Consider the following 23519-nt stretch of genomic DNA (forward strand, 5'->3'; position numbering starts at 1 on the left):
TTTTAGTTTCGATTATTTGTTCATTTGTCTTTCTGGAAGACTTTGTGGGGAATACTGTTCTTGCTGTTAACTTTTGTGGGGTTTTTTTTGAAGCTTCTGGAGAGTCACTCTCTGTGTGCCTTTCTCAGATTGAACTATATTATCCTTCCAATATTTGACAGATACAAAATATTACAGTTACTTGTGGCTCAGCCTAACATATATCCATGTTAGTAATATGATGGGTGTTTATCAATGGACATAACTATGTATGGGCACTTAGTGTGTGTCTTCTTATTTCATACCATTAACAACCCCCATGAGGTGTAAGTAATTGTATTACCTTTATTTGATAGAGGAATTAACACACTCAGTAAACTGTGGCACTGGGATTTGAACATTAGAAGTTGGAATCCAAACCTGTAGACTCTTTATTAGTCCATTCTGTCTCCCACAATGAAACTATTATTGGCATATTAATTATCTGGTGTACTCAATATATTCCTATAATGATTGATTACTATTCATTAAGCTGAATATTCCTTCTAGAGGACTGGAATTCCATGTAAATATTGATTGAGGATGAACTCCAAATGAAAAGTCTTTGAAGTACATTACTTCTTCTGACAGGCAATAATGGTTATAATAAATTAACATTTTAATCAATAATGTCAGGGTGAACACTTGTATAACTTGCTGTTATTCTTTATGGATTTTAGCCTCAATTTGGCTCTTAAGTTCATGCCTTTATATAATATATGGAGGGGGTTCTATAGTGTACAATCTTTCATATTACATATAGTCAACAGGTGGGCTATCTTCACACTTTAAGAGTGTGAATGAAAGAAGAAAAAGGTTGTGAGTGACATTTTGGAAAAAAGAAATTGTATTCTGAGAATAAGTGGATTTTAAAAGAACTCTTCTTATCCAAAGGTAGCACAGTTTTGAAGAAAAAGGTCTAATGTTGACATGGAAATCATGTGGAATGAAACAAGCATTAATGTATATATAAACACATTTCTTATAAAACAAAGTTATTAATGAAAATATGGTTGCCAACAAACTATTTGTGCTTTCAGAAGTTTCTCCCTATGTAGAATATACCACTTGTATTTTCTGCAACAGCATTGTCCCAAAGCATCTGTTAAACCCAAGTGCTAGGGCATAATAAGTATATGAAAATTTCCAATAAAGGCCTAAAACTGCTACTAAGATTTTATAATTTAATACAGGTACTGTGATGAGGCTTGACAAACACCCTAATCCGAAGAAAATAAGAAAATTTGACACCGACTTATGGAAGTACTAATAATTGGTTTAGATTTTATATTGATTAAGTAATAAAGGGGCCAAATACTGAATTCTGGCTCAAATCCTAGGGTAAGCTTTGAATAAGTTCAAATTTTGAACTTAAAGAGTGAAAAGGAGTTGCTCTTCTTCATTATTTTAGGACTAATAGTAATATTAATAATAACATTTATTTAGTGTTTAAAATGTTCTAGATACAGTTTAAAGCACTTTACCTTTTTCATTCACTTAATTTCCATAATAACCCGTTGAGATGGAAATTGATATTATCCCAGTTTTGTTTTTTAGGGTTTTATTTTTTTTAATTTTTTTTAAATTGAAGTATAGTTGATTTACAATGTTCTGTTAGTTTCAGGTGTACAGCACAGTGATTCAGTGAGATGCATATATATATGTATATATATTCTTTTTCAGATTACCTTCCCTTATAGGTTATTACAAAATACTGAGTATAGTTCCCTGTGCTGTACAATAGGTCCTTGTTGGTTTTCTATTTTATATATAGTGTTGTGTATGTGTTAATCCCATCCTCCTAATTTATCTCTCTTCCCCTTCCCCTATGACAACCATAAGTTTGTTTTCTATGTCTGTGGGTCTATTTCTGTTTTGTAAATAAGTTCATCTAGCATTTTTCTAGATTCCACATATAAGCGATATCATGATATTTGTCTTTCTGTGTCTGGCTTACCTCACTTAGTATGATGATCTCTAGGTCCATCCGTATTCCTGCAAATGGCATAATTTCCTTCTTTTTTGTGGCTGAGTAATATTCCATTGTATATTTATACCACATCTTCTTTATCCATTCATCTGTTGATGGACATCTAGGTTGCTTCCATGTTTTGGCTATTGTAAATAATGCTGCAATGAACATTGGGAGGCATGTATCTTTTTGAATTATAGTTTTCTCCAGATATAGCTCAGGAGTGGAATTGCAGGATCATATGGTAACTCTATTTTTGATTTTTTAAGGAACCTCCATACTGTTTTCCATAGTGGCTGTGCCAATTTACATTCCCACCAACAGTGTAGGAGGGTTCCTTTTTCTCCACACCCTCTTCAGCATTTATTATTTGTAGACATTTTTTTGATGGCCAGTCTGACCGGAGTGAGGTGATAGCTCATTGTAGTTTTAGTTTGATGTTTTTCTAGTTTTATAGATGAGAAGATATAGGCAAATGAAGAAAAATCACTGCTCTGAATTAGTGTCTTTGGGAAACAGTCAATTGTGGCAATCACTTGGCAACAGTGGGAGAGATCGGAGACAGTTTCTTGAAAAGAAAAATAATGTCAGTTGATGTCACACTATCAGGGACACAGAGAGCCTTCTTTGGAATGCCTTCAGTTTCTACTAAGGAAATGAGTGTAGCTACATTTGGATATTGCAAGCAAACATGTCGATGGATAAATGATTCTACTTCCTGTCTTGGTAGCAGATCCAACTTCTTATGCCGTTTGAAGGCTGTTGACCAGGGATACATTTTAAGACATCAGTAATCTTAATAGCGCTTTTCAGTATTTTTAAGCCATTTCCTCCAAAATGGGTATTGCCTTCTTTTCTCTTCCCTTCCTTTCTCGTCCCTTTCCTTTGTCTTTCCTTCCAGTTTTACTACTCTCTGTTCTTTCTAATACCAAAGTAAAATAAAATAATGAATTGTATATTAATCTGTCTGTAGACAGTAAGGATGCACAGTGTTTATACTTGGGTTTGAAAGGCTTGAAGCTACAGCAAACAATTAAGAATTAACCATATTTAGGGTCCAAAACATCAGTGAATTCACACAAAGACAACTCTATTAATATGGATTTGAGGTCATGGTAACATTGGTGTTCCATTATTCTCTTTGAAAGAATCCAGAGATACAGACATGGTTCATGAACCTGTATGCTTTGAAAAATAAAACAACTTCATTTCCTCATCTACCTAGATTTTCAGTGCATAAGTTCATGTTTGAGAGAGGGAAAGAAGCAGATTTTCATGTTACTTGTTATGCCTAAAATGTAACAAAATAAAGATTATCAAAATACAACCTAAAGAAAAACTACTGTGTGCCTCCCATTGCTGCAGTGGCAGAAGAAAGAACATGTCAGAGTGAAATTTAGAATTGTCATGGGCAGAGTGAAAACACTACACAAAAATCTCATATAGCAAGCAGCCTCTTGCCCTAAACTTATCTCTTATTACAGTAATTGAATGAATTTCATTATACCCAGCTGTTCTACTTTGCTCAAGTTTTCATACAAACTAAAACATCAGAAAGTCTTGCTTTGAAGTTTGAAAGAAACCCTTGAGAATATTGAATATTAATTTTTGAACAAGCTGTTACACTTTTGATTGAGAATAAAGTACCAGGCCATGTTTCATCATTCTACTTGTGTGCAACCCTTGTCTCACTTACTTAAGATTTTTTAAAAACCCAAGAGGGGAAAGTGTAACCATTATAGAAACCATTTTCTTTTAGGGCTATATCAGTTGTTTTATCTACCATAAGACATTGACAAAAGTGGTGATTCAAATAAAATTTAATACACACTTTCTAGAGGTTTTCTCATTAAAAGCAAAATAAAATCACTCCTTAACATTAATGTAAAGAATAAATGCCTTTTTATATACCTTAAGGCACAAGTGACTTACTGTAAGACACATTTGTATGTATGTAAGCAATGTCTTTATATAATGAATGTGAACTCTACCCCATATTTCTTTTTCAAAGATTTCACTCATGCAGTTATTCCCTCTCTCTTCTTTATCATCAGTTATCTCTTCTCTCCTAGATCATTGATTAATAGATGATTGATAGATGATAGATAGATCGATAGATAGGTACCTTGATCTTATATGTGATCTTATATCCCCCTTGGCAGCAATGGCTCCATTTGTTCTGCTTAAGAGAAAAATATTTTGAAATCTGTACTTCCTCATCTTCTATTCTCTCTTCTTCCCCATCACTCCACTGAAAGTCTAGTCAAGAACTTGTCAATGTCACCAATGCCTTTCTCATTGTCAAACCCAGTGAATACTTGTTCACAACTTATTCTTTTAGAAGCATTTGACAGAACTGTTCACTTTTTTCTTTTTTAAGTACTTTCTTCCCTTAGTTTCTAGGACAGTGTACTCTCCCAGCCCTTCTGTCTCAATATTACTCTTTCTCAATCTCTGTTACTGGCTTATTTTCCATTGTTGAGGTTTTCAAGTGCTCTAGGGCTTAGGGCTCAATTCTGAGACCTCCTCTCTTCTCTGTTTATACGAACTTCTTTGGTGACCTCATCCATTCTCATGATTTTAAATAACATCTGTGCTCTGATGATGGCTAAATTTTGAATCACAGGACCACATTTGCTGCTGAAGTCTAGACTTGTGTGTTCAACTTACTGACATTTTTCTCAATAGCTCATATTTATTTCAAACTTAACATTTGATTTTTCTTTCCAAACATTTTCCTTCTCTAGTGTTCCCCAACTCAGTGAAGACCACCATTAGTTCATCAGTTGCTCAGGTCAAAAATCTTGGCACCTTCCTTGAGTTCTCTGCCTTCTTTCTCTTCTGTCTCCTATACAAACCAGTAGAAATTCTACTAGCTGTATCGTCAAAAGAGAACCCAAATCTTACCACTTCTAATCCTCACCACCAAGAACCTAGTCTAAACCACTTAATCTCTTTCATGTTTTAACTTGATAGGCACTAACTGGTCTGTTTCCAGTCTGATTTCACTGAAGTCTGTTCATCCCGCGGCAACAAGAGCGATCCTTTGTAAAACAAAATACATGCCATGTTACGCACCTGTTCTTAACCTTCCTAAGTCCTTGGCCTGTATGTCATCACCTGTGTCATCCGGCTTCTCATAACTCATTTCCATCACTCTTCTCATTACTCATTAGCTCTTGCCACACTGGTCTTTCTTTGTCTTTTAATGATTTTTTTTGATGTGAATCATTTTTAAAGTCTTTATTGAATTTGTTACAATATTGCTTCTGTTTTATGTTTTGGTTTTTTGGCCGCAAGGCATGAGGGACCTTAGCTACCCGACCAGGGATTGAACCCACACCCCCTGCATTAGAAGGTGAAGTCTTAACCACTGGACTGCCAGTGAAGTCCCCACACTGGTCTTTATGGTCTTTGAAAATTCTAAATATGAGGACAGGACTTCCAAGACTCTTTGCTCTTGGAGGTTCGTGAGCTGGAATACTTTCCTTGCACATGTTTGCGTGGCTCAACTCTCACTGTATTCTGACTTTTGCTAAAATTACAGCACCTCAAAAGACATTCCCTACCACCCTATCTTGAGCGCTACCTTTCCTCCCTCTCTCCCTTTAACCTGCTTTATTTTTTCTTCAAAGTGCTTATCAATCCCTGACATTATGTTTTCTATAACTTTGTTTAATAATTTGTTGTTTTCAATCTTCCTGCTTGGAAGGTAAGTCCCATGAAGGTGAACGTGTTTTCTGTTTTGCTCAATGCTGAATCTTCAGTTCCTGGAACATAGTAGGTGCTCAGATCACATATGCTGAGTAAATGATGACTATCACTTGCATGTTCCCCCTACTTTCCTATTTAACTCAAGATATTTTCTAATTTTATCCTACTTACTTTTCTACCAATCATTTCTCTTATTTGTTTAATAATTGTTTTCACATTTTAATGTAAAATATTTATTTTCCATTTGATGGTATCTCCATTTTTGTGCAACCAGTTTAACCTTTTCAGAGTTTCAGACACTAGTAATGCATTGTTTCTTTTCGGGCTGGCTTCCTAACAACTAAATAACTTGTGGAAAGTGGAAGTATATATAGAAATTTAATCTTCCTGTCAAATTTATGCCTAAGATATGGTATTGAGCCCTCCTGTCAAATTTATACCTAAGATATGGAATTGATATGTTCAAAATGTTTGATTTACAACAATTAGAATAACATATTTAAGAATTTTAGGGGGGCGGTGAGAGAAACCATGAAAACCTCAGTATACCTCAAAGAGCAGACATGAAGAACAATTTGCCTTTAGACATTTTTGCTCCTGTTAAAATATTCTAGCATTAATGTCTTCAAACATCTCACAAAAGTGATAATAAAATTCAGGCAGCTTCTATGGAAAAAAAATCATGTATAGAGAAAGAATCAGAAATAGAAGTGTGTTCAATTTTTTTCTTTACTCTGAACTTGCTTTAGAAAGAACTATTTGGCTGTACAGATTATAAGACACTGGAAGAGGTTGCCAAGAAAAATACATTTCCATCTCAAGAGGTTTTGGAGAATAAAGTAACTGTTACTTTTGAGAATAGGTGCTTGGATAGAGGAGGATGAATAAAATAAATCTTACAATTATTCCTGCTCTATTGAATCTGTTTCTATAATCGTATGACCTTTTATACTTGAAAAGGTAGTAGAAAGTTTATTTGCCAGATTCAAAGTGTTAGTGTGACATGTTTTTTTAAAAATTTAATTTATTTTTAATTGAGGTATAATTGACATATAACATTATATTAGTTTCAGGTGTTCAACATAATGATTTGATATTTGCATACAGTGTGACATGTTTATACTTGATTTATAATAGGGACCTGCTGACGATATTTGAGAGATACATAATTTCCTCAAGGTGTAGGAAAGAGACATGTAATTACCATCTCTCTACTCAAACTGCTACATATAGAAAATCATGTACTATCACTCTGAAAACAAAACAAACAAAAAATAAATAAATGGACAACACAGACAAAACTAAACCAAATAATATCCTTTTTAAAAAACAAAGAAAGTTCCTGGAGGCACTATTCCAAACCCAGTACAGAGTCTTTAGCTAAAAGTTTAAGTGCTATTGGTATTTGGTATTTGGGAATTTTGAAAAGGTTGCTTTATCTTCCCCCAAATGTTTCCTAACTCAGTTCATTAATTGTGGAAACCACATATTCAGAAATATATTGGCTCTAAATGATACAATAATAGTTAATATTTGTGAGTGCTCACTATGTGTCAGGTACGTCACACCAATTTTACATTGTAGGTATCATTATTATTCCCATTTTACAGATGAAGAAACTGAGACACAAAGAGGTTAAGAACTTTTCCAAGATCACACAGTTTGCAAGTTGTGGAACCAAATTGGTATCCAAGTGCTATAGCTGGAGAGCCCACATTTTAAAATACTTGACTCATATGTCAATATAGATATCGAAAACAATCCTCAGAATCATTTTGGTTTAAAGGATGTGAAGCCAGTATGAAAATGGAGTGAGGTATTATCCAGGGAAGTGTTTTAAATATCCTATTTGGGTTTTAAGGAAAATAATCTTATTCAGGTTACTTAAAGTTTGGGATGTTTTACAATAAAGACATATGTGACATTAAGGGAGTGAAATCACTTCAATTTGCAAATATACAAATAGCCACACAACCAAAAATTATGAACACTCACAAATACTCTGGCTGGGCTTTGGAAAGAGGAAGCACAGTTCAGTTCTGGCCTTCACCTCCTCTCTCCCCAGATACATGAATTTCCTTCCCTAGTCCTTTGCTTTAAAAAAAAAGTCTTTATTGAGATACAATCCACATATCATAAAATTGACCCATTTAAGGAATACAATTTTAAATATTTTTAAGTATATGGACAGAGCTAACCAACCTTCAGCACAATCTCAGCTTAGAACATTTTCATCACTCCTAAAATAATCCCTGTACCTATTAGCACTCACTCCTTGTTCTCCCCTCTCCCTTACCTGGGTAACCACTAATCTATATTTTACATCTCTATTGATTTGCCTGGACATTTCATATTAATGCAATTATACAATATATAGTCTTTTATGACAGGCTTCTTTTACTTAGCATAATGTTTTCAAGATCCATCCATGTTGTAGCAGGTATCAGTACTTCATTCCTTTTTATGGCAGAATAACATTTCAGTGTAAGACTATACATATTTTGTTTATTCATTCGTCACTTTATGGACATTTAGGTTGTTTACACTTGGCAATTATGAATAATCCTGCCATGAACATTTATGTACAAGTTTTTGGTGGATGTGTTTTGATCTTACTTGCATATATACCTAACAATGGAATTGCTGGGTCATATGGTAAATCTACGTAGAGCAATTTAGTAAATGCCAAGCTGTTTTTCAAAGTGACTAAACATTGCATTCCCACTAGAAATGAATGAGTGTTCCACTTTCTCCACAACCTTGTCAACACATATTTATTGTCTGACTTTTGATTAAAGCCGTCTTAGTGGATGTGAAGTGGTATTTCATTGTTATTTTGATTTGCATTTTCCTAATGAGTAATGATGTTGAGCATCTTTTCGTGTGCTTACTGGCCATTTGTATATTTTCTTTGGAGAAATGTCTATTCAGATCCTTTACTCATTTTTAATTGGGTTACTTGTCTTTTCACTGTAGAGATCTGTATATACTAGATACAAGTGCCTTTCAGACATATGATTTGTGAATATTTGTTTCCCATTCTGTGAGTACACTCTGCTTCCAATGTGTGACAGCCTATCCTTGTTTTACATCTACCATTCCAGCTGCCTCCTCCTAAGACTCTACTTCTTGTATCTGTTGAGTTCTGCTTCCTCAGATTAATAACCTCTTTCTGGTCATGTCTCTCACGGCTCCCTTTGCCTCATAGTCACTGCTAGTCCTCCCCTACATGCTCCTGATTTCTGATTTTAGTTTCTAGGTCTCAAACTTACAAATCCCTTAAGAGAGTTTCTAAGATTGGCTATCTCAGGTCTAGGTACCTCTTTCTGGTCCAGTCACCTGTCACTGAGGTGATTTGTTGGCTTATGTGAATGAACTAGTCTAGAATGGCTCCTTGAACGAAGGCTAGGGTGGGTAATTTTCTTGAGGAAAGGTACTGTGCAAAGCAAACCCCTAATGCTTCATCGAATGCACTACAGTAATGGGGGATGGGGAAGAAGAACAGAGTCCTGGACATCACTACTTTATTTCATCATGGAGACATAGAGAAATTACAAAAGGTTATATATTGTCTACTCTAGTTTCAGAACTCAAACTGAGAAATTTATCTCAAGCTAAATTACAGACAGTAGTGATCTTTGTTTGATTCTGTTATGTTGCAACTCAAGGATTGTTTGCATTAACATTTAGCATGTAGGATTGTACACTTGCTTTAATATAGGTGATATACATTATGATATAGATGATGTACAATGATGATGTGTCTATAAGTAAACAGATTTCATATATATACACATATATCAATATATATTCTGAATTTACTGAATCTTCAGTGTTTTAACTCCCAATTCAAATCTTCTTATACTGAATATTCCAGATATTCCCTTAAACTTAAAACCATGAAATGAATTGGAGAGATACCATACTAATATACTTGTGTGCCTAAATCATGGCTTACCTTTCCTATAAGAATCTGGTTTATTTGAGGGCAAAGACTTTCTAACTCATTTTCGTGACCCCCTCAGTTTCTTAAAACAGCACTTTGTACCCAGTAGTCAACTCAAAGTGTATTACTTTAACTGAAAGGAATTAGTGAACTGCAAGGAATTTAGGAAGGCACGATTAAGGAAAGCATCTTTCTTTCTATTGAAGATGAGTTTACCCATGGCTATCGATAGCCTGTCTAGCTACTTGGATCTTTAAAAACAGGGTATTCAGGTCAGCGGATCAAGGCTTTTGTACCTTGACAGTGGAATCCTTTTTCTTTATATAAAGGTAAAGAGGGAAAGTAGGGGCCTTGTCCGTTACTCACAACTCATTTTTAAAACCTGGATCATGGCTGCCTTGCATACTCATTCACCTACTCTCTAAGCAGAGAGCCCCTGGCACTAATGGCACTGTGTCTAGTAAGGAGAAGTAGTACAAAAGCCTTGCTAGGAATTGAAAGACATCTAACTAGAAGTGACTGTAGCTAAAAGTGCAGCCTATATTAAGATTTTAGTCTCGATCGGGACATTGGAACAAATAACTAGAAAGGAAAACATTGCCATTGTGTCAGCTTTGGGAAAATTTTTTTCTATGGATATTTCAATCATCTATTCAATTAAATATGCGTGACCTCATGACAGTACTCTAGGGACAGTCCCAGCCTCAGGCTAAGCCTTCAGCCTTGAGAGAATGTTTCAATTTTTAAATAAGACCTCAGAAAGACCTTGGTTAATATTTTTGATGGATTTTTCCAAAGTGACTTTTTAAATCATTTTAATTTTTTTAAATGTTTTAAAATTTCCATAGATTTTAATTTTCCTTGTTGTTGATCAAAAGAAATTTCTGGGTCACATTTTAAATTTACATTTTAACTTTTTGTTAAAGTATCAAATACTTACAGAAAAGCGTATGTAGAGAAAGTGATGGATTTTCACAAACTGAACAGCCTCACAGCCATCACCCAGACTAAGGAACTGACATTAACAGCACCCAAATATACCTGTTTGGTGCCCATGTAGACTCTATGCTGCACCCAGATGTAGCCACTATTTACATTTATATTAATTTTTAAATGTTATGCAAATTAGATTATACAACATTTACTTTTATGTGTTGAGCCTCTATCTATCAACATTGTGACATTATTCATATCATTTCATGTATTTATAGATGGTTTATCCTCATCTCTACATAATATCCCTTTGTGTGAATATATTACAATTTATCCATTCTGCTATTGATAGGCCACTGGTTTTTAGCTTTCAGTATTGCAACTAGTGCTGCTATGAATATTAAAGTACCTCTCTTAATGAATGCATTCCCTGTAAAGGGTCTACTGAAGAAAGAAATAGCCTCTCATAGGGTGAATTTTGTATTGCTCCTGTAACAAATTACCACAAACTTGGTAGCTTAAAATGATATAAATTTATTATCTACAGTCTGGAGATCAGATGCCCAAAATGGGCATATTGCTGGTTCCTTGAGGAAAGAATGAGATGGCTGGGGATTGAGGATTTTAGGCTTTCGAGCTTTGGTAGGTTTTAGCACCTACAGCCAAACAGAAGGAATAGCATAGATTCTGCTTGAGTTGAGGTGTTGGGACTGCAAATTCTCCATTAGCCAAGAAAGGCTGCAATAGTGCAAAGGTGATTTAGGAAAAAAAAAGCTGTTTACCATCACAGGTAAGATGGTGTTATATTTTTGTGCCTGGGCTCTGGGTTACAAAAAAATAAAAAATAAAATAAAATAATAAAAATCTCTGTGCACTATTGCACTCATATAGGTTTTAAGTTTCGAATTTTACTCCTCAGCATGAAAATTGTTTCTGGCATGGTGAAACCTCTAGGATACTGGCAAAAACAAGTACGAAATTGCTTAGGGGGAATTTTCACCCACCCAAATTATAAAATATTCTTAAATGGAGATAATAAGCACACATAAATATGAGCTCAAAATAATTATATCTCCAACCATGACAGAGTAAGTGGGACCAGATTTCCTCTCCTACCATAACAACTACAAAACGGTACAAGATAATTAACAAAACTGTCTTCAGGCATTGGACTATAGGCAGAGATGCTGAGGTTCTTGAGACAGAGAAAGTACATGAAGTGAACCTCATACTTACCCAGGCTCTCTGAATGGGAGTACTTTCTTTACCACAGTGCAGAGAAGAAACGCGCAAGCTGAGAGGTGACCTGTGGAGCTGAGATGTAGATCAGAATTCAGGGCTGCTAAATTGTTTGAATTTTTCAGAAGAGAACTGGAGAAGAGAAACTTTGCACTGGGAGGAACTCGAAGTCTCTGTTTGTGTTCACCATAGACCCTTGGCCTCTGGCTGGGCTGTATATCTGCAGGATAAGTTTCTGTAAAATCTAGTAGTGGCTAGAGGCTACAGGCTGGAAACTGGATGCAAGTATCAGAGCTAAGCAGAACAAGGAGTCATTGGCATCTTGATACTCAGACTATGTTTTCCTATCAGGACCTGAATTTGACTTTTTCCTAAGACCATTACTTATTTTGAAAATCTTTTGCTGGGAGAGATTGGGAATCAGAAACAGCTTTTTATTTGTAAGTGTTGGGCCAGAAATATTTCCTCTAGATTCTGCTTAATAATGGAACAATTTGTTATTTAGTTCATCTATCTCTCTCTATGCCTTAGCATAAACAGCAAAAAGAAACAGTATTTTCAGTATTCTGCGTGGAAATCTTCTTAGCCAAATCCACAAATTCACTAGATATATTTTCTATTTTTCATGTTACTGTAGGTGACAGTGTTGCCACATTTTCCACCACTGCATAACACAGGTTGTCTTTTTTAATCCTGGTAATAAAATTTCTTCACTGTCCTTCCACTATTCACTAACCGTTTCCTCCAAGCCCTCTTGCTTCTGCCCACCTCCAGTAGTACATATTTTAGGGTTTTATTATAGTCTCACCCCACTTGCATATTTCTGTTTTGGCTACTTATTGCTATCTAACAAAAACTCCAAAACGCAGTGGCAAAGTACAAAAATAATCCATTTATTATCTCATGAATTTCTGGTTTGACGAAGTAGTTATTCCATTGGTCTCACTTGGTGTCATTCATGTGGCTGAAATCGAGGGCATATAGAGCTAAACGAGCCAAGATGGCTTCACTCACATGTATGACTGGAGAACTAGAAAGTACTAACAAAGAAAGGGTGGTACCTCTATCTGTCTGTTCGGGCTCACCATGAGGGTAGTTTCTTTTTTTTTTTTTTAATAAATTTATTTATTTGTTTTTATTTTTGACTGTGTTGGGTCTTCATTGCTGTGCACAGGCTTTCTCTAGTTGCGGCAAGCGGGGCCTACTCTTCCTTGCAGTGCAAGGACTTCTCATTGTCGTTGCTTCTCTTGTTAGGGAGCACAGGCTCTAGGCACGTGGGCTTCCATAGTTGTAGCATGTGGTCTCAGTAGTTGTGGCGCACAGGCTGAGTTGCTCCGCAGCATGTGGAATCTTCCCGGGACAGGGATCGAACCCGTGTCCCCAGTGTCGGCAGGCGGATTCTTAACCACTGCACCACCAGGGAAGCCTGAGGGTAGCTTCTTTACATAGCATCTGGACTTCAAGAGTAAGAACGATATTAAGTGGAAACTGTGAGCCCTCCTAAAGGCTGGGTCTAGACCTGGCATGACATCACTCTCACCATGTTCTGGGTTCTATTTGGCAAAAACAGCCCACGTTTAAAGAAGAGGACACAAATTTCACTTAAACAGCGTAGTGACAATGATTTATGGCCACTTTTAAACCACCAGAGACACATTCTTTCAAAAGTATGTGTTATTAAAACTGAAGAAAGGACAAATTAAAAATATGAGTAACCTGTATTTACTAAAAAATTGAATTTATAACAAAAAACCTTTCCATGAAGAAAACCCCAGACCTAGATGATTTCACTGGTAGATTTTATGAAAGAAGAAATAAAGAAGATCAACAAATGCAAAACTTATTCTTTGAAAAGACTAATGAACTATAAAACCTCTAGTGAGATTAAACAAGAAGAAAAATCATTAATTTTAAAATATAAGAATATTAAAAATAATTAAAGCACATAATGCTTTATTATGCATAACTTTATTCTAATGTTTATGGAACTTTGACAGTCTGATGCAAGACAAAAATGGAATATCTGAAACAACTTTTATCCACTAAATGAACAGGATCAATACATTAAAGGCTACCTTCAAACACAAAACTAAACACGAGGCTGAGGAGGTTTTAAAGGTTAGGTTATGATAAACCTTCAAATTGTTATTGCCTATAAGAAGCAAGCTATTCCAGAAAACAGGGAAAGTACCTCTTTTCAATTTGTGAGACTGCTATATAACTCAATAAAATTTGTAAGTATCTTTCTTTGAAAAGAAAACCAGAAGCCATATGTGGTTGTAGAGGTAAAAATATTAAATAAAATATTAGCAGTATCAATCCAGGAGTATACTTTGAAAAAATTACATTGAGACAAGACAGAATTTATTTCAGTAAAGCAAGAGTGGTTTAACATTAGAAAAATCTATTATTGAAATTTTCCACAGTAAACAATAAAGGGGAAATAACCTCTCAGCACATACAAAAAAGCATTTGAAAAGTTCCACACCTAGTCATGATTTTAAAAGAAAAAAATCTTGGTAAATTAGGAATAGAAAAGAATGTCCTTAACTCCGCAAAAGTTATCATCCAAAACCTATAATATATATTATCTTTAATGGAGGAATGTTAGAGACATCTTATTTTAAAGGAGGAACAAAATGAGAAAGACTACTATCACAAAAATCTATATCTTTCATAAATGTCAGCAATAAATAATTAGAAAATCTAACTTTAAATGTTAGTTATAATAACAACAAAAATAAGGTGCTTAAGAATAAATCTAACAAAAGTTATATGGAACTTTTATGAAAAAATATATTAAACATCAAAGAAAGACATAAAAAAAAGACACAGATTAAGAGATTTGCCATGCTCATGTTTGCAAAGACTCAATAAAATAAAGATGTCAGGGCCTCCCTGGCGGCTCAGTGGTTGAGAATCTGCCTGCCAATGCAGGGGACACGGGTTCGAGCCCTGGTCTGGGAAGATCCCACATGCCGCGAAGCAACTAGGCCTGTGAGCCACAACTACTGAGCCTGCGCGTCTGGAGCCTGTGCTCCGCAACAAGAGAGGCCGCGATAGTGAGAGGCCCGCGCATCGCGATGAAGAGTGGCCCCCACTTGCCGCAGCTAGAGAAAGCCCTCGCACAGAAACGAAGACCCAACACAGCCAAAAATAAATAATTAAAAAAAAAAAGATGTCAGTTCTTCCTAAATTAATCCATATATTCAAGTTATTCCCAATCCAACCAGTTGGCCTTTCTTCTTTTTTTTTTTTTTTTTGCATTTGTCAAACTGATCCTAGAATTTACATGAAAAGCTGAAGGGATGAAAATACCCAAGTCTTAGTATTTTCATGGGTGTGAGAGAAAATTGACCACACTAGATGGGAAGACTTACTAAAAAGACATGGCTTACTCACAGTCAGAGAAAAGCAAAGTCAGACCTAGAGAGAGAATTATTAGTTTCATTGGTAAATAACATGGATTTTGGAATTAGATTACCTGAGTTGAAATTCTGATTTCATCGTTGAGTAGCCAAGTGACCCCGGGAAAGTTACTTTACACTTTAGAGCCCCTGTTATCTCAGTTGTATGACGGAGATGAAAATAATCTTTCCTCATATGATTGTCTTAAAACATATTAATCATTTTGATCAAGCTTGACCTAAGCACTTCTTAAATCTAAGCAATTACTATTAAAACAATAAGAGAATCTCATTTAACACTCGTCAAATAGACAAAAATTTTTAAGTCAGATAACAACCTGCGTGGCAAGATACAAGGAAGCGGGGGTCACTGTATCTGTAACATTTCATTTAGAAGTAAAGAGAGAGAGAGAGAAGGCGGAAGGAAAGGAGGAGGAGGAGGAAAGGAGAATTTGGAGAGACAGACATAATAATGCAAAATATTAATATGTTTATCATTTCTGTGTTGTTTTTATAGGTACTTTGTATTTGGGTATAGATCAGAGGGTTGGCAAACTACAACTTATGGGCCAAATCCTGCCTGTCACCTGTTTGTGTAAATAAAGTTTTATTGGAATATAACTATGCTCATTTGTTGATATGTCATCTATGGCGGCTTTTGCCTTTTAGTGGCAGAGTTGAATAATTGACAGAGACCGTGTAGTCTACAAATTCTAAAATATTTCTTATATGACCCTTTATAGAAAAAAATACACTTGGTATAGAGTACAATGTGCGCTTTTCCCATACAAAGTATTTTAAACTTTAAAAAATATGCATTAGAATGTAGTGACTTGTAAAGGGAATTGACTTTTGGAGTGATTTTATGCAAAGCCTTGTTAAATGTAACTTGATAAGTTTTAAATGTTTTCAAAGGTGAAAGTCAGAAAAGCCTAAATTTAATCATAAGAAAAAAATCATTAACCTATATTTCTTTGTTCATAAGAAATAATGAGGATACAGGCTTCTGGTATTATAATTCGTGTCTCAAATAAAATGTAATGAAAGTCATACTTTTCTCACTGCAAGTCTTAATCCTCAGAATCATCAAATCTCCTTCATCTACTCTTCCTATCCTTCTGCAATCCAGTATTTGGGAGGCAGAAAAACATTTCTATATGAAGTAATATTTATTTAGCTGAGACCTGAATATAAGGGAAGGTAGTGAATTAGTAAGATAGGATAATTAGACCCTGAGTGTAATGGCTCAAACACAATAGAACTTCGTTTCATTTTGTTTTATTTACAAAACCTGAGGCAGGTGCTCCAGGAGGAGGATGGAGAGACATTTCAAGGACCCAGTTTTTCAGGGACCCAGGCTGATGGCAGCTTAGTTGTCATCCATACGTGGACTTAAGGTCCCTCTCTGTGTCATCATCTCAAAGAGCATTGACGGGCACTCTTTGGAGGTATTATGAAACAGGGCTAGATTTAGGCACAAATCAAATTTGGTCCATTTCATTGGAGATAATTTGATCATATGACCTCATCTAACTTTAAATGCATTCTAGAAGTGTGGTCTAGCTGGGCATACCTATGCACAGCTATTAAAGAGAAAGAGAGCAAACACAGATAAAGATAAGACATTACAGGCAAGAAAGTATAGTGTTTCAAAAGACTAGAAAGAAGAGTAAAGTAGGCCTGTAGGTTTTTCTTTTTCTTAGGGTGGGGGGTTGGATAATCAAGTACAGGGTGGGGAGTAGTCATGTGGATAGAGCACAGGAGGAATGAACTAGAGCAGTAATAATCAAGTCTCCTATCATGGGGGTTGCCAGAAAAATACAGCATGCCTGATTCAAATTGAATTTCAGGTAAATAATGACTGAAGGTATGTCCTGTGCAATAATTTAATTTGATAAATCCGGTAATGGTACATATCGTGAAATTCTTTCATGCCATGCTAAAAAGCCTACATTCATTCTGATGGGTAATAATGAGTCTTTAAAGGTTTTGAGTAGAGCATATGAAAGTTATGGTCATGTGAACGTTAATGAAAGTCATACTGACAGCATAAAGGAATCTAGATTTGAAGAGGCTAACTCCAGAGGAAGAGGGAAAAAACAGTAAAAAGAACTATTGTATCTCTTCGAGATACTGGTTTCAATTCTCTTGTATATATACTTAGAAATGGGATTGCTGGATCATCTGATAGTTCTACTTTTAATTTTTTGAGGAACCCCCATGTTCATTGCAGCTTTATTCACAATAGTCAGAATACGGAAACAACGTAAATGTCCACTGATGGATGAATGAATAAAGAAAATGTGGTATATACGTACAATAGAATAATATTCAGCCTTAAAAAGAAGTAAATTCTGTAACATGTGACAACATGGATGAACCTGGAGGACAGTGTGCTATGTGAAATAAGCCAGGCACAGGAGGACAAATACTGTATGAGTCTACTTATATGAGATATCTAAAGTAGTCAAACTCATAGAAGCAGAGAGTAAAATGATGGTTGCCTGGGGTTAGAGGCAGGGTGAAATGGGGAATTGCTGTGGAACAGGTAGAAAGTTTCAGTTATGCAAGATGAGTAAGTTCCAGAGATTGGCTGTACAACATTATGCTTATAGTTAACAATACTGTATTGCACACTGAAAAATTTTGTTAGAAGGGTAGATATCTTGTTAAGTGTTCTTATCAGGTATTTTTGGATCCATCTCCTAGAGTAATGGAAATAAAAACAAAAATAAACAAATGGGACCTAATGAAACTTAAAAGCTTTTGCACAGCAAAGTAAACCATAAACAAAACGAAAAGACAACCCACAGAATGGGAGAAAATATTTGCAAACAAAGCAACTGACAAGGGAGTAATATCCAAAATATACAAATAGCTCATGCAGCTCGACATCAAAAATCAAACAACACAATCAAAAAAATGGGTGGAAGATCTAAATAGACATTTCTCCAAAGAAGACATACAGAGGGCCAAGAGGCACATGAAAAGGTGCTCCACATCACTAATTATTAGAGAAATGCAAATCAAAACGCCAATGAGGTATCACCTCACACTGGTCAGAATGGCCACCATCAAAATATCTACAAACAATAAATGATGGAGAGGGTGTGGAGAAAAGGGAACACTCCTACACTGTTGGTGAGAATGTACATTGGTACAGCCACTACGGTGAACAGTATGGAGGTTCCTTAAAACACTACAAATAGAGCTACCATATGATCCTACAATCCCACTCCTGGGCACATATCTGGAGAAAACCATAATTTGAAAAGATACATGTACCCCAGTGTTCATTGCAACACTATTTATAATAGCCAGGACATGGAAGCAACCTAAATATTCATCAACAGAGGAATGGATAAAGAAGATGTGGTACATACATAGAATGGAATATTACTCAGTAAAAAAAAAAAAATGAAATAATGCCATTGCAGCAACATGGATGCACCTAGAGATTGTCATACTGAGTGAACTAAGTCAGACAGAGAAAGACAAATATGATATGATATTGTTTATAGTTAGAATCTAAAAAAATTGTATGAATGAACCTATTTAGAAAACAGAAATAGAGTCACAGATGTAGAAAACAAACTTATGGTTACCAGGGAGAAAAGGGGAGAGGGATAAATTGGGAGTTTGGGATTGACACGTACACACTACTATATATAAAATAGATAACTAATAAGGACCTACTGTATAGCACAGAGAACTCCACTCAATACTCTATAATGGCCTATATGGGAATAGAAGCTATAAAAGAGCAGATATACAAGTATACAAGATATATACAAGATATACAAGTATAACTGATTCACTTTGCTGTACAGCAGAACTAACACAACATTGTAAATCAACTATACTCCAAAAAAATTAATTTTATAAATTTAAAAAGTAGGGGACTTCCCTGGCGGTGCAGTAGTTAAGACTCCATGCGTCCACCACGGGAGACACAGGTTTGATCCCTGGTCGGGGAACTAAGATCCCAAATGCTGTGTGGCGCAGCCGAAAAGTAAATTAATTAATTAATTTTAAAAAATTGTAAAAGCCCAGTAAAGAGATTTTAGGGGAAAAAAAGAGAAAAATAGTGACCAAAACAGTATTGATAGTAAAAAGGAAAACAATCAGGAAATAATTAGAAGTTATAACTAGCAGGAGTGAATGATTAATTGGATGACAGGAGCATGGATCACTAAAAATGGATCTAAGACTATTTTTTCCACATTTATAACCATTGATACCATAAAGAGAGATAAAGAATAAGAATTGGGGGGCATTTTTAGGGAAGTGAGGGGCAGAGGCATTGGGGGAGGCATAAGATGGTAAAGTTTGGGCAGGTTGGTTTCAGTGATTTACAAGGTGCTCAGGTAGTGATGACCACTTGTCAGACATACGTACTGTTTTGAAATTCCTGCGAGATGTCTGGACTATAGATAGAAATTGGAAATCACCATTCTCAAATAATACTACAAATAATGAGAATTGTCAAGTTAAAAAAAAAGGGAGGCCTGTGGTATGATTCTATGGAGTGCTATGATTTAAGGACATCAGAGTAAGAAGATGCAACTGTGATCAACATGGAATAGCAAAGAGTAGGAGAAACAGGAGCAGTAGATGGCAAGAAGGCCAAATATGTGCTCAACATATCAAAGGCCACAGGGAAATGTGACAAGGACTAAGAAATCGCCACTGGATTTGGCAACAGTCTTCATCTTTGGTTTTTAGTAACGGTATTTCCAGGGGAAGGTATGGGGGGTAAAGATGGAAGGATGAAGTAAAATAGATGACCAAGAGTGAATGAGAAGTGAGGGATTATAAGCATGGAGAGTAGATGGCTCTTTAAAGAAGATAAAATGGGGAAACTGGGAAAGAGGAAAAGAAATAGTTAGAAAGTAAGCCAAAGGAGGGATTTTGATTTTCATAAGAGAAACTTAAGCCTGCTTCTTTTGAAAGAAGGATGTTTATAGATTAAAGATCTCAGAGAAATTAGATATGATCAGTGGATCATGTTCCTTGAAGAAATGGAAAACAAAAGGTTAAAAATTATAAGTGGGTTGACTATCTTGAAACAAGAGGAGAGATACTGCATCCTGAAAGATGGGGAGAAAAATAGGATAAGAGCTAGATGAGTTCGATCGTTTGGAGACTAGTGGTTCATACCCAATGACTTATTCCTTTTAAAGTAAGAGACAGAGTCATTTGCCAGGAATGAAAGCTTTTGAAGTTGGTTTATTTGAGGATTGTTATAAAGGTTTGGATTGATTTGTAAGTAGTTTGGACCAGTGGAATGGTAGGATAGATTAGAAGGATATCCCATGTGACAAAAATAAGTATATTGTCCAAATGTCTTTCTATATTGGAATCTGTTATAACTCCAAGTCATCAATTTTGGGGGGATTATACATGTTATATATTATTTTCTGAATTCTTAAATTATTCAAATCATTTCAAGCATTTTCTGATTATCTGAAGGCATCTTAGTTTTAGAAAACTAATGCCAGAATGTTTCATAAGAGTCAGCTGATTTTTCTGCAGTCTTCTACTTGATTTATTGCTTGATAAGAAAAAAATACTAATTAATTTGACTTTAGTGCTGGCATATGGTTATTGGAATATTGACATTTTAACATCAAATAGACTACACTCAATCTCATTTTCTTGATAGTCTGTCACTTTATTGAATTATGAGAATAATCTTATCTTTCTTTTCTACTGATATCTTAAAAATAGTTTTTTTCTTCCGAAGAAAATTAAAGAAAAAATTCACATACTACTATAAAAGCCATAACACATATAAGAACCTACATGAATGTTAACCCAGACCCTATGTATTTTGTTAACTAAGTGTAAGAGTTTGTTGTTTTTTTCTGTCATATTATTTTCTGAGGTTTCCAAACATGAACAAATACATACATTTTTATAGTTAGCTGCCAATCTTAGCCTCTTTTGAGTATGATATATCCTATATTTTCAGTCTTAGTACAGTGATATTAATACTTTTATCTATTTTAAAACGTTCTGAGGACTATTAGACTCATTTCCAGTCTCCCTATTCCCTTTCCTTCCCCAGAAAACCAGCTGGCTCTAATATTCCTTTTTCTCATTAGCCTCCTTTTTGGACATGTCTTATAGAGTCTCGAAGTCATGAATTCAAAAGTTTGCACTTTTTTTGCTACTTTACTGAATTGCTAGAGGAAAGAGGTACAGGTTGGTTATGTTTATTTTACTCTAAGAAAAACTGGAAAAAAATGTGAATGCAAAAAAGTTTTCTGCATTCAAATTTCAGAATCACAAGAAAAAAGGATGAAAACTCAGTCTCTATAAATATCTTTGTGTTTGAATATGGAAAGGAAGCCTAAGGAAAAGGAAGAAAGTTTAGAGTACTGAGAGCTGAAGTGTTGATAATAGAATGTGAACATCTTGCTTAAATTAATGTCTCCTGGCAATAGGGTTGTCAGATTTAGCAAATAAAAATACAGATTGCCCTTATATTAAAAAAAAAAAAAAAAAAGTAGCAGACTCACAGATACAGAGAACAAACTAGTGGTTACCCATGGGGAGAGGGAAGGGGGGGAGGGACAATAAAAGGGTAGGGGATTAAGAGATACAATCTATTAGGTATAAAATAAGCTACAAGGATATATTGTACAACATGAGGGATATAGCCAATATTTTATAATAACTATAAATGGAGTATAACCTTTAAAATTGTGAATCACTATATTATACACCTGTAACTTATATAATATTGCACAGCAACTATACTTCAATTAAAAAAATACAGATTGCCGAGTCAAATTTGAATTCCAGATAACCATAGTGAGTGATTTAAAGTATTGGGCTGTCCCAAATATTGCATGGGCATCTTGTATTTTATCTGGCAGCTCTATCTGGGAATAGTCAGAATGTGGGTGATCAAAGGGGAATAGAGCGAAGCCGTCTTCTGAAGCCCATTATTGAAAGCCAGGAGGAGGGAGGCTAGACTCTTTGGGAGGAAAACATATAGTAGACAGGTGTCCTGTTGGAGACTGTTGTTAGATGGAAAGTGATGGTAGCCTATGAGAAAGGACTGAGGGGAATGAAATGAGATGACGGACAGGAGTGTTTCTACCACCAACTATTCTTATTCTCTTCTTATTCTTTTGCTGTCGAATGACAAGGCAGCTATGTGGCTTTGGAAATAGACAGATTTAGGTTTTAATCCTGGCAATGCCACTTCTTATAAGTTGACGGTCCTTAGTCAGGTTAATTAACATCTCTGAGTCACATTTGTCCCAGCTTATAAAAATGAAAATGTTGTTGTGAAGATCAAATGATTTCTTAAAGCGCTCAGATCAGAGTGTGGGCCATCCCAGGTAAAAGGACCCATGACTGGGAATCCAGAAGGGCCACCTGGCCAAGCCTCACTTTTATGAAGGCCCCTGTGTTAAGCCTTTGAGAACTGTCTCTGAGATTTTTTACAGATAGTCACAGAGGTGGAGGAATTAATGGAAGATATTTGTCTTAGAACTGTGAACTCAGTCTCTGTAGCAGTGTACTCTAAATTTGTAATTTTTGTTAATACTGAAATGATCCTGTAAATACAAAAGCTGTAACCATTCTGGAGATAACAATAGGATCAGCTCGTAAGAACACATGGGTGCATGGGTTTTAATTTATTAAATGTAAAATGACAGCAAGATTTTTAACTGCTGATTTAGCATCTCTCAATTTTATTTTGCTGAACCTACAAAATAAAAGTTGCCCTTCTTGACTTTAAAATCATCAGCTCCCTTCCATCTTCTTTGTTCTTTTCCCTGTGGCTCTGTGGCTTTGTGGTTCAGTTAAGACCACATAATCTTTCACTCTCTAAAATAGGCTCTTTTTTTTTTTTAACATCTTTATTGGAGTATAATTGCTTTACAATGGTGTGTTAGTTTCTGCTTTATAACAAAGTGAATCAGTTATACATATACATATGTTCCCGTATCTCTTCCCTCTTGCATCTCCCTCCCTCCCACCCTCCCTATCCCACCCCTCTAGGTGGTCACAAAGCACCGAGCTGATCTCCCTGTGCTATGCGGCTGCTTCCCACTAGCTATCTATAAAATAGGCTCTTTATTCACTTATCTGCTAGTCAGGTAACTTTGGATAAGTTATTTAACTTCCCTGTGTTTTGGTATCCTCATATGAAAAAAGTGGGGCTGGGCCGAACCTATCACATAGAGTTGATACAAGAACTAAATACTATAATAGAGTTAAAATATTTAAATGTTGTATTAATATAGGTTTTGCTTCACAAGGAAATAAG

The 23519-nt window shown here is 35.4% G+C and overlaps 1 protein-coding gene across 1 annotated transcript in view; it reads left to right on the forward strand.

The window, feature by feature from the left end:
• Positions 1-23519, forward strand: part of KCTD8 (potassium channel tetramerization domain containing 8) — a 251002-nt gene that overhangs the window by 169039 nt on the left and 58444 nt on the right. The window lies entirely within an intron of this gene.

This window comes from Balaenoptera physalus (genome assembly GCF_965194825.1).
Source record: "Balaenoptera physalus genome assembly, chromosome: 5".
In the NCBI taxonomy this organism is placed as follows: domain Eukaryota; kingdom Metazoa; phylum Chordata; class Mammalia; order Artiodactyla; family Balaenopteridae; genus Balaenoptera; species Balaenoptera physalus.